Source organism: Nicotiana tabacum, chromosome 12 (genome assembly GCF_000715075.1).
Source record: "Nicotiana tabacum cultivar K326 chromosome 12, ASM71507v2, whole genome shotgun sequence".
NCBI classification, from domain to species: Eukaryota; Viridiplantae; Streptophyta; class Magnoliopsida; order Solanales; family Solanaceae; genus Nicotiana; species Nicotiana tabacum.
Window position 1 is genome coordinate 72,385,187 of NC_134091.1, and position 10,915 is coordinate 72,396,101.

Here is a 10,915-nt window from a genome sequence, read left to right on the forward strand (position 1 = left end):
GGTACCGTTGTGGTGTACTCACGCCCTTTCCTGCACATATTCTTTTTGTGTGTAGATCCAGGTTCATCTTACCAGCCTTATCACTAGTTGCAGTTGCTGCTGCTTATTGGAGACTTCAAGGTACATCTGCCCGCGTCCGCAGATCCTTGGAGTCCCCCTCTATCCCCCTATGTTCATTTTGCCTTCTTTCTTTAGAAATGGTGTATAGAACGGTTAAGACTTCTTAGTAGCTTGTGACTTACGGTATTCCGAGTTTTGGGAATTGTTTTGTACATTTTCAGAGGTGATAATTCTATATGTCGAGTGGCATTCAGTTGCTTATTAGATAATTGTTACTGTTAATAGTTAATGTTTGTGCTTTTGTTTTATTTCTGCAAACTGTTAGGCTTACCTAGTCGTAGAGAATAGGTGCCGTCACGACGGTTCATGGAGGGGGGAAATTGGGTCGTACTAATTTTGTACCATCCCGGGAAGGCCAATGTGGTGGTCGATGCCTTGAGTCGCTGGGCGGAGAGTTTGGGGAGCTTAGTATATCTTCCAGCAGTAGAGAGACCATTGGCATTGGATGCTCAGGACTTAGCCATCCAGTTTGTTAGATTGGATATTTCTGAGTCGAGTCGAGTATTGGCTTGTGTGGTTTTTTGGTCTTCCCTTTATGATCATATCAGGGAGCGTCAGTATGATAACCTCCACCTGCTTATCTTTAAGGACACGGTCCAACACAATGATGCTAAGGAGGTCACTATTGGGATGATGGTGCATTGAGAATGCAGGGCAGGCTATGTGTGCCAATGTAGACAGTTTGCGTGAGTTGATTCTCTAGGAGGCTCACAGTTTGCGGTATTCTATTCATCCGAGATCATGAATATAGGGATAAAATAAACCATTTGTTAAAATCAACAATTTGTAGGGTCTTGTGCTAACTCTTGAGTCAATCAACCACATAGAAATCATGCCTATAAGTCTTGTGCCATGCGATACTGCTTTGATTTCAAATCTGCCTACCTACAACTGTTCACTTCATAACACTATTAGCATAAGCCTATAACCGTTTGCGTGAATTTGTGGCTATGTGAGGAGGCCAATTTGAGCCCTTAACTGTTAACTATGTGCAGTCCTACTTGTTTTGATTGTGCGCCTAGTTTTATCATTTTTGAGCATCCAAAGTAAAGTCTAGAACCACCAAAGTAGTAGGTCCAAAGCCTCCTGGACCATAGACATGGGACGAGTAAATCACACATAGGACGCGGCTTAGAATTGAACTAGAACACTTTAGGTAAACAACTTTAAGATAGTAATTGGGTAGCAGGAGAAGATAGTCTGTGCCCGCTGAATAATATGAGCAACCCTTGCCTTTAAAGGATTTGTGAAATATTATTTATTTTGCACGGGGTGATCCTTTAGTCTAAAAAACTTAGGACCCTCCATATATGGTTACTACTTGTACACTTGTTTATTTGAACTTAGGTTAAATTAGGTTGTACCTTGTAATCCTTAAAAGATTATACCAATCATTTATTGATGTATAATCCACTTGTTTCATATGTGCAATCTCTTTTAATACTTGTTTGTCATTGTAATTATATATTTAGACTCCCAATCTTTATTTAACTTATATGATCACATGTGATAATTATAAGTCAACAATCCCACATAGCGTAAAATTCGGCCGGGACCCACAATTGTGGACCTTGAAGAGGTCCTAACCCCTTCTTTTGAGATAATTTGTGTCCTTACCCAATCTTTGGTGACACGGACTAGTCAAAACAGAGTTACTTGCATATAAGTGCCCTAACACACCTTAAAAATAGATAGGTGGTGACTCTTCTCTTTTAATACACATTTAAAAGAGTTGTCACACGTCGAAACCCGCTTTTGCGAGAAAACAGGGCGCGACAACATGACGAATCTACTGAGGATATACTTAGGCTCTTACCATAATGAAGTTTTTGCTTGTGTGGATTGATGGACTATTTGACTTCTTTCATGTACACCCCCTCCGTATTTCCCTTATTTGCTTGAAATTACTATATCATGTATCTCATGTCCCTATCTCCACTATTTGCTTCATTTAATTACATTCTCGAACTTTTTGTAAGCTCTGCTAACTTCTCTCCTTTGTCTTTCCTTTTACCTTCTTTCTTTTGCTTATCTTTATCGCATTATTTACTATTCTTACGTGCTTTCATCATGCAAAATATCTTGCAACGTATTATTATTTTTTGCATAAAGCCTGCTTTCAATATCATACTCCACTCGTGCCTATTATCAACATAGCGACGCTTGATGAGTGTCCACGCTTTCCTAAAAATATCCTTTTAAACCGAAAAGACTTATTAACGGTAGACTAGATGATCAACGGTGCAGTCGACGGTCCCGTGCCTTTCCCTCTCAAGTTGTCCACTTGAGAGTACCAGTGTAGACCCTTCTAGAAACCCCACTCCAATTTGAAATGTACATGCATAATGCTAAACCTAGTATGGATTGAAACATCATTGACGCATTAATCCGCTTAGATAAAACTTGTCCAAAGTCCAAAGGTATTACCACAATCCCAAAGGACACAATCATGTTATGTGCATTACTTGGAGAAAACGTGCTAACATGTTGACCGTTGTGAATAACTAATTTTTGAATGCATCCAAATTCGATACTATTTTTGGGTAAATATTTCTTTTTCTTTTAAAATCAACTAGGCAAGGTGCCTAGGGCTAGTTTTTATATATATATATATAGAAAGAAAATTACAAGTGTCATGAGTTTTACATGGTGTAGGAACATAAACTTTGAAACTACATAGCTCCTATTACCATAGTTGAGTAGTGATCTCAACCATGATATTACATATTGAACTATGAACAAGCTACTAATAAAACCTAGCCATAATAAGATATTATCGAGATTAATCTCAGCTATGCATGTGTCATTGTCACTGATGTAACAATGCATGTATTCCATTGCCCGCAATTTCCTCTTCAATCTAGATCTGATTGGATTATCATAGTTCTGCTTTTTCATGTAACTTGCCAATCTGCTCCAGTGGAAACATTTTATTTCTAGTTCTCTAGTGCCATCTTTATGGTGTTGCTTGCACTGTTGAATTCCTTGATTACAGGTTTGAATCCAGCCATCGGCCGAGCAGCTAATGACATCCATAATGCGTGCTTTGTCTTGGTGAATACCTACATATTCAAGCAATACTGCAAAACCACACGCAACATACATCGATTCCACTGACCAAAAATGGATGATGACAGCCCTTTTGAACAAAATTTCGCGTGATCTCCATTAATTCTTTATAGAGAAAATCTGGGCAGTGCTTCTCTTTGTAGTGTTAGTTTTTATCTTAACATCAATGGAGCTGAACTGCAGCTTGTTGGATTGAGTACAAGGGTGGTTAAATTTAAAATCTAACCTTCGAAAGTTGAAGGTAACAGTAAGTAATTCAGCTCCTAGCCTCTTGGTAATCATCCTTGCTTGTATGCTTTTGCCTATCCTTAGTTCCCCTCCAATGGAATGAGTTCCTAGTACTAATACCACCAGTTGAAGGTTATTCAAAAGATAAGGCATGGAAACTGTAATGTTTCCTGCAAAAAAACAAAAAGAGCTAGTGTAAAACAGAATCATTATCTTCTCCTCTATACAGATTTGAGGATGATGATCACGATTGCTTACTCTTCTCCTTGTACGCCTATCATCCATTCCTCTTACTTCTTCACAACCTTCACTCTCAAATAAGGACAATGTAATTTATCATCATTCACCAAACTTCGTCCTTGTATCTCCAATTGTGAGAAACAGTCAGCCTCAAAATTACCTCTATCCAGTGCGTAATTAGCTAAATAGTCAGCGAGTTTATTTCCCTCTCTCATAATATGCAATATCCTTATGCTGTATCTCCCCATAATGTCTTTGATCTCCTCTACGTGTGTTGCAATTATCCATGGCACTGTCCAAATTCCCTCCACCACATTCTTCAACAACATGGAATCAGTTTGCAGTATAATGTGTGTGTAACCATGGTGCACTCAGTACTTTAGTGCTTCTAAAATATCCACATCTTCAGATTCAGTGTTAGTACCCTCACAGATCTCCTTTCCTTGTGCATTGTCACGATCCAAAATCCAACTAGTTGTGATGGCACCTAACCTAACTCGCTAGGTAAGCCAATTAACAACTATCCAATTTCAATGATATTAACAAGACAATTAAACGAAAGTAATTTACTGAATCTTATACGTTTCCGAAAGACTGGTAGTACAAATCATGAGCTTCTAAGAATAGAATTCACAAAGCTAAAATGAAACAAATACATCGTCTGTTTGAAAAGTACATAAACAGAGTTTTATAGATCTAAGGCTACCACGAACAAGAGGCAGCTACAACCGAGACGTAGGTACATCTTCAATCAAGCTCCCATCGATCACAGCAATATTAGCAGCCAACATCTGTAGGCAAGGTGCAGAAGTGTAGTATGAGTACAACCGACCCCATGTACTCAGTAAGTAACAAACCTAACCTAAGGTTGAAAGTAGTGACGAGCTAACACAAAGGTCCGGTCCAACACCAATATTCCACAACAGTTCATAACAGCATAGTACAAGAAATAAAAGAGGTATCTCAGAAATAAAATGCTCAATTCAGTCACAGTTCCAGAAAAATAGGCATTTCTTTTCAAGTATCTCAATAACCCAAATCTTTTACCAAAAAGGCCAAAATACGAGTATGTTTGAAAACTGTGATTTTCCCAAAAATCCTTTCAACAATAAGTAAGATGTTTCATTTTCAGATAGCATGAGGAAAATACGTCTCTATGCCTACATGTCAAGATACAGGTAAAATCATAAATGTCCCCAAAACTGGGTAGCAGAAGAAAATGCATCTCTATGCATGTATCTCAAGTACGCATGACAAATGCAATGCATCTCGATGATGAGCTCATGCACTCACACTCCCAGAGTACTCAATCTCACTATTTCGCATTCTTTCTCACTATGCTCAATGCTCAGCACACTCAATCACTCAACACTGTACAATACCTGCTGCGGCGTGCAGCCCGATCCATATATGACCATAAGGCCCATTGCGGCGTGCAACCAAATCTATATATATATAGTCGACTGCGCTCACTGGGGGTATGTAGACTCCGGAGGGGCTCCTTCAGCCCAAGCGCTATATCGCTGTGGCGTGCATCCCGATCCCATAAAATGTAATCAATATAACATGCTGCGGCGTGCAACCCGATCCCAAAATATGTAATCAATATAACATGCTGCGGCGTGCAGCCCGACCCCAAAATATGTAATCAATATAACATGCTGCGGCGTGCCGCCCCGATCCCAAAATATGTAATCAATATAATATGCTGCGGCGTGCAGCCCGATCCCAAAATATGTAATCAATGTAACATGCTACGGCGTGTAGCCCGATCCCAAAATATCACTCTCACTCAGGCCCTCGGCCTCACTCAGTCATCAATCTCTCCAGTCACACTCAGGGGCTTACGATGTCATGAAACTAGCTCGACAACAATGATATGATGTATCAATAAATAATAACTAAGACTAAGATATGGTATGAATTCATGGATATGACCGAGTACGAAATATCAATGAAATCAGTGAGATGATAGTAAGAAACGACCACTATGGGTCCAAATAGTATCGACATAATGCCTAAACATGATATCTAGCATGATTGACAGCTTAACTACTTTATCACATGGTGGAAACACGGATATCAACAAAGTAAGACCACTATACAGTGCCATAGAAGTAACAAACTCCTAATTCACATGGTGCATGCCCACATGCCCGTCACCTAGCATGTGCGTCTCCTCAATACCGATCACATAACATGTATTACGGGGTTTCATACCCTCAAAACTAAGTTTAGAAGAGTTATTTACCTCTAACAAGCCAATACCAATGCCGAGCAAGCCAAGCGATACTCCAAAGATGCCATCACGCGCATGGCGAACCCCGAATGGCTCAAAACTAGCCAAAAGCAACTCAAATACATCAAATAAAGTCCAAGGAAACAATTCCAAATGATAAAGATCGAATCCTTAATCAAAGCCCAAAACCGGTCAAAAATCACACCCGGGCCCGCGCTTCGTAACCTAACAAAACTCACAAAATACGACAGCCCATTCAATTACGAGTCCATCCATACTGGTTTCACACAAATCCGACTCCAATTTGATGTTCAAAACTCAAAAATTCATAATATGAAACTTTAGGCCAAAACCCTCAATTTCTCTTTAAATATTCATCAACCAATTGCCAAAAATGAAGTTAGATTTATGGAATAAGATCAAAACCAAGTGTACAACACTTGTCCCAATCCTTGTGATGAAAATTGCTCAAAAATTCGCCTCAATCCGAGTCCCACATCTCAAAATATGAAGAAAGAACCAAAACCTCAATTTATAGCTTCTGCCAACATTTTCGCATCTGCGGCACTGATGACGTCCAAATCCAATACTAAAAAGTAACTGGAGACGGTCGCATGCAATATAATTTACCCAACTATGAGTCGGGGTCGAATCCCATAGAGAACAATATGTAGGCGATTAGGAATGTAAGAGAATTATCACTTATTATGCAATGCCAAACACTTAGAATGGTTGTTGAGAAAATATTATAGCTAAATGCGAAAATGTAAACTAATCTAGAAAGCAAGTAAAATGATCAATGGCTACAAGCATGGGTGCATCGGGATTTACACTCAAGTAACGATCCAATATATTTCACAATTTTATAAATATGAATGAGTTTATTATTTATTAGCCTCGGATAATAATTCTATATTAGCTTCTCTCGAAGACTAACAAGACTTCCTAATTGAATTATCCCTAAAACAATTAAGAGATTAAGCACACCCGAATATGGCTACAAGTAGTTCATTCCTATCCCTAGGTAGAATCTATAAAGTGAGGGTTAACGCCTCAAGTTCTTGTTAATTAATGTTTTCCAACCCTGAATTATTTTTTCCAAAATTAATCCGAAGTGAATGGGCGAGTCCAAGGGTTAGCTAATCCCTTTGGAAATATTTAAGAACAAGAATAATCAAAGAAATAACACCTCGCTTCATAATAAATAAAAATCATTCAATACATAAGCACAACAAGGTATTTAATCCATACTTTAAATCTGAATATTTCCATAAACAAGATTCAAGTGTTGGAAATAAATACTACACACTTAGATATACAATACAAAGCAAGGAAATGAAGAAATGAGCATAAAGGAGTAAGAAATTCTCAACCAAAAGCTTCAAATCTTCAAGACCCAAGTGTGTGTGCAAGAACCCTAGCTTCCAAAACTTGTTCTCTCTAGTGTATGGACTGAAAATAAGCCAAAGATTTTTCAAGATATGATTAGATTACCTACAAATGAGCTAGGTCGTGTATTAAATGGTTTGGGGTCAAAATCGTGAAATTCCAGAACTGCCCAGTTTTTCCGCCCAATTTCTTCTTCGCGTCCGCGAACAATACTTCGCGTTCGCGAAGGTTTGATATCTGCTTCTTTCACGTTCGCGATATCTCCTTCGTGTTCGCGAAGGTTTGTCTCCTGCTTCATCGCATTCGCGATTATACCTTTGCGTTCGTGAAGGTTGGCTTCCTCCTTCTTCGCGTTCGCGTAGAGCATCTCGTGTTCGCGAAGGCTTGTTGTCCTAATGCTTCGCATTCGCATCTAACCCTTCGCGTTCACGAAGGGTAATTCACTGGGCAGATTTCCTTTGTCCATTTTAGCTTCTTTTTGACTCGTTTTTACTTGGTTTCTTCACCATCACTTCTAAATCACTTGATACATGAAATATGCCAATAAACCTCAATAAATACCTTAGTTTCTCAACAAAATCATACAAAAGCCTAAGTATCAAGAAGAGATAAGTGGGTAAAATACCAACTTATCAGGCACATTAGCCGCTTCTGCGGCGTCACATCTGTGACATAACCTTCGCTTCTGCGGAATCAGCTGAGGACTCGACCCTCGCACCTACGGAAAACATATCCGCTTCTGCGACATCGCAGGTGCGAGCCACCATCTGCGAAATACCTCGCTCCTGCGCTCCATCACATCGCACCTGCGCATCCGCATATGCACCCAAATCTCCGCTTCTGCAGTCATCCTCACCCAGCACTCACCTTGCTTCTGCAATGCCTCTGTCGCTTCTGCGGCCATCGCACCTGCACAAACCAGCCGCAGGTGCGATCACACTAGAACCAACAGCTTAGCAAAAGTTCAAAAATCCAATGAAATGATCCGAATCTCGTCCGAAACTCACCCGTGCCCCTCGGGACCCCGTCCGAACATGCCAACAAGTTCTATAGCACAATACGGACCTACTCGAGGCCTGAAAACACACATAACAACATCAAAACAACGGATCACACCTCAAATCAAAATCTATGAACTTTGAACTTTTCAACTTCAATAACTCGTGCCGAAACATAGCAAATCAACCCGGAATGAACTCAAATTTTGCACACAAGTACCAAATGATAAAATGAAGCTATTCCAATTCCCAAAATCACAATCCGAATCCGATATCAAAAAGTCCACTCCCGGTCAAACTTTTCAAAAATCCAACTTTCGCCATTTGAAGCCAAATTCCACTACGAACCTCCAAATCACAATCCAGACACGCTTCTAAGTCCAAAATTACCCAACGGACCCACCGGAACCATCAAAACTCTGTTTCGGGTTCAAATTCACAAAAAGTCAAACTTGGTCAACTCTCCCAAATTAAAGCTTTAACAATGAAATCCATTCTTTCAATTCGATTCCGAATAACCTGAAAACCAAAACCGACGATTCACATAAGTCATAATACATCATATAGAGCTACTCATGCCCGTAAACTACCGAGGAAAGTGCAAATGCTCAAAACGACCGGTTGGGTCGTTACATTCTCCCCCACTTAAACATACGTTCGTCCTCGAACATGTCCAAAGTTGTTCTCAAAGCCATCAAAACTCCGTATAACCTTCCCATGCACATACCCGGGGGTGATCCCACGTCACCCTATCCCATACAGGTCCGATAACACAACATAACTGAAATTTCTCAATTCAACCTAGCCCACAAGCCTTAGAATCTAATTTCCAACATCCGGAATTTCTTATAAGATCTGAATCTCGCAACCTACACCCTGTATAAGTGTGAACAAGCTGTACCAAGCCTCAACCATAACCCAACATACAATCGCATGATATATCGCTTAACACAAATACTCGTAGCAATGATTTCTAATCACAGTAGCTGCTCAAACCAACCCAATGTCGATAATAAACCTCATATCAAACAAGACTCCATTCTAAAACCTTCGTACACTACCGATGATGAAAGAAACATGCAGAAACTCATAACCATTCATCAGATCCACCAGTCATGGAGCTCCCTCTCCTTCGACAAGAACTATAGCAAATTTCTAAGCCGACTTCTGATATTATCCTTCCAACCATGCTGTAATGGCCTCATCTCATCTCATCCAACTCAACCGATAGTATCCATTCTAGGTCCAATGGCCTCATCTCATCCAACTCAACCACTCTACTGACATGACACACCCATACAATCTAAAGCCACAACCCATGCAATCCGTGCACCAATAAGCAACATTCCAAATGTACTCAATCATGAAAAAAAATGATTCAGACGAGAGAACTGTCCCGCAAGCTCAACAAGTACCACCACAACGCAATGCTAAGAACCTATCACACACCGTAGAACCAAAACACACGAATCTAACACAAGGGATCATATCCAACATAACTCTACTGCAATGCGTGACCCCATACAAACACTGATCCATATGAAATACCTCAGCCACCATGCTCAAAATCAATAACCATGCGCAATCCGACATCAAGTACTCAAAGTGCATTACCATAACCATGGAGAAGCAGATGACACAATGCCATACAAATCCCGAAAGAACATATCCCATACGCCATCAACCATGTAATACCCATTTACTCATCTTGCTTAAATTTCGCTATAAAGCCCAAATAGAACTGCACTAGGTGTGCTTATAGCCAACGAATCACAACTCCTCGTAGCATAGAAGAGTAACTCACAGATCCTTTCAGAACACAAATAAGCTCAACAACAACCGAATGGCACATCCCTCAACAACAGCAGTATGGAGCCAACCAATCCAGCTCGGTGTAGAATACACATCCTAATTGGGCCTACCAATGGACCCCCAAATCAACTTCGGGCACCCACAAATAGATAAATAACCCTCCGAAAGTCCACAATGACTGAATCATAACACACACTATCATCTGGCTAGCTTCGGCCATGACGTTATAGTCCACAACCATAAAACAATCTGCTCTTGAGAACTCCCAGTTTCCAAATCCATAGAACACACGAATCACCATATTTGATCCCAACTCCACCACCAGAATGTCTAATACATCTCCCATACACGATCATCCCACAAGGAATACTTCTAAAATTCTTCCATGCCATATAGCAAAATTTGAATATCAACAATCGATCAACCAAGAGAGTACCGTAGTACCAGTGAAGTATCCGTAAATCAAAACACATTGGCCCCTCTTAAATGTATACTCTCATCAAACCATACCGATTAGTAATATCATTTACCTAGTCATCTGAAACCGTCCATGCTGTCTACGAATTTTATGACCTTCCCTTCAAAACTGAACTGTGATCTCGCTCACATAAATCTCAATCCCACGCAACACACCGCATATACCATGCCATCATATAAAAAATACGAGAACTTCATAGTCCACCATGAGTCACAAGCAACTACACACTCAATTAGCCAAGGACCTTCCATTTGATTTCATCCAGGAGAAATTCACTATACACCACATGCTCCTCAAGCCAGCAGGAAATATACTCCTCGAACCGTGGTAAAAACCATTGAG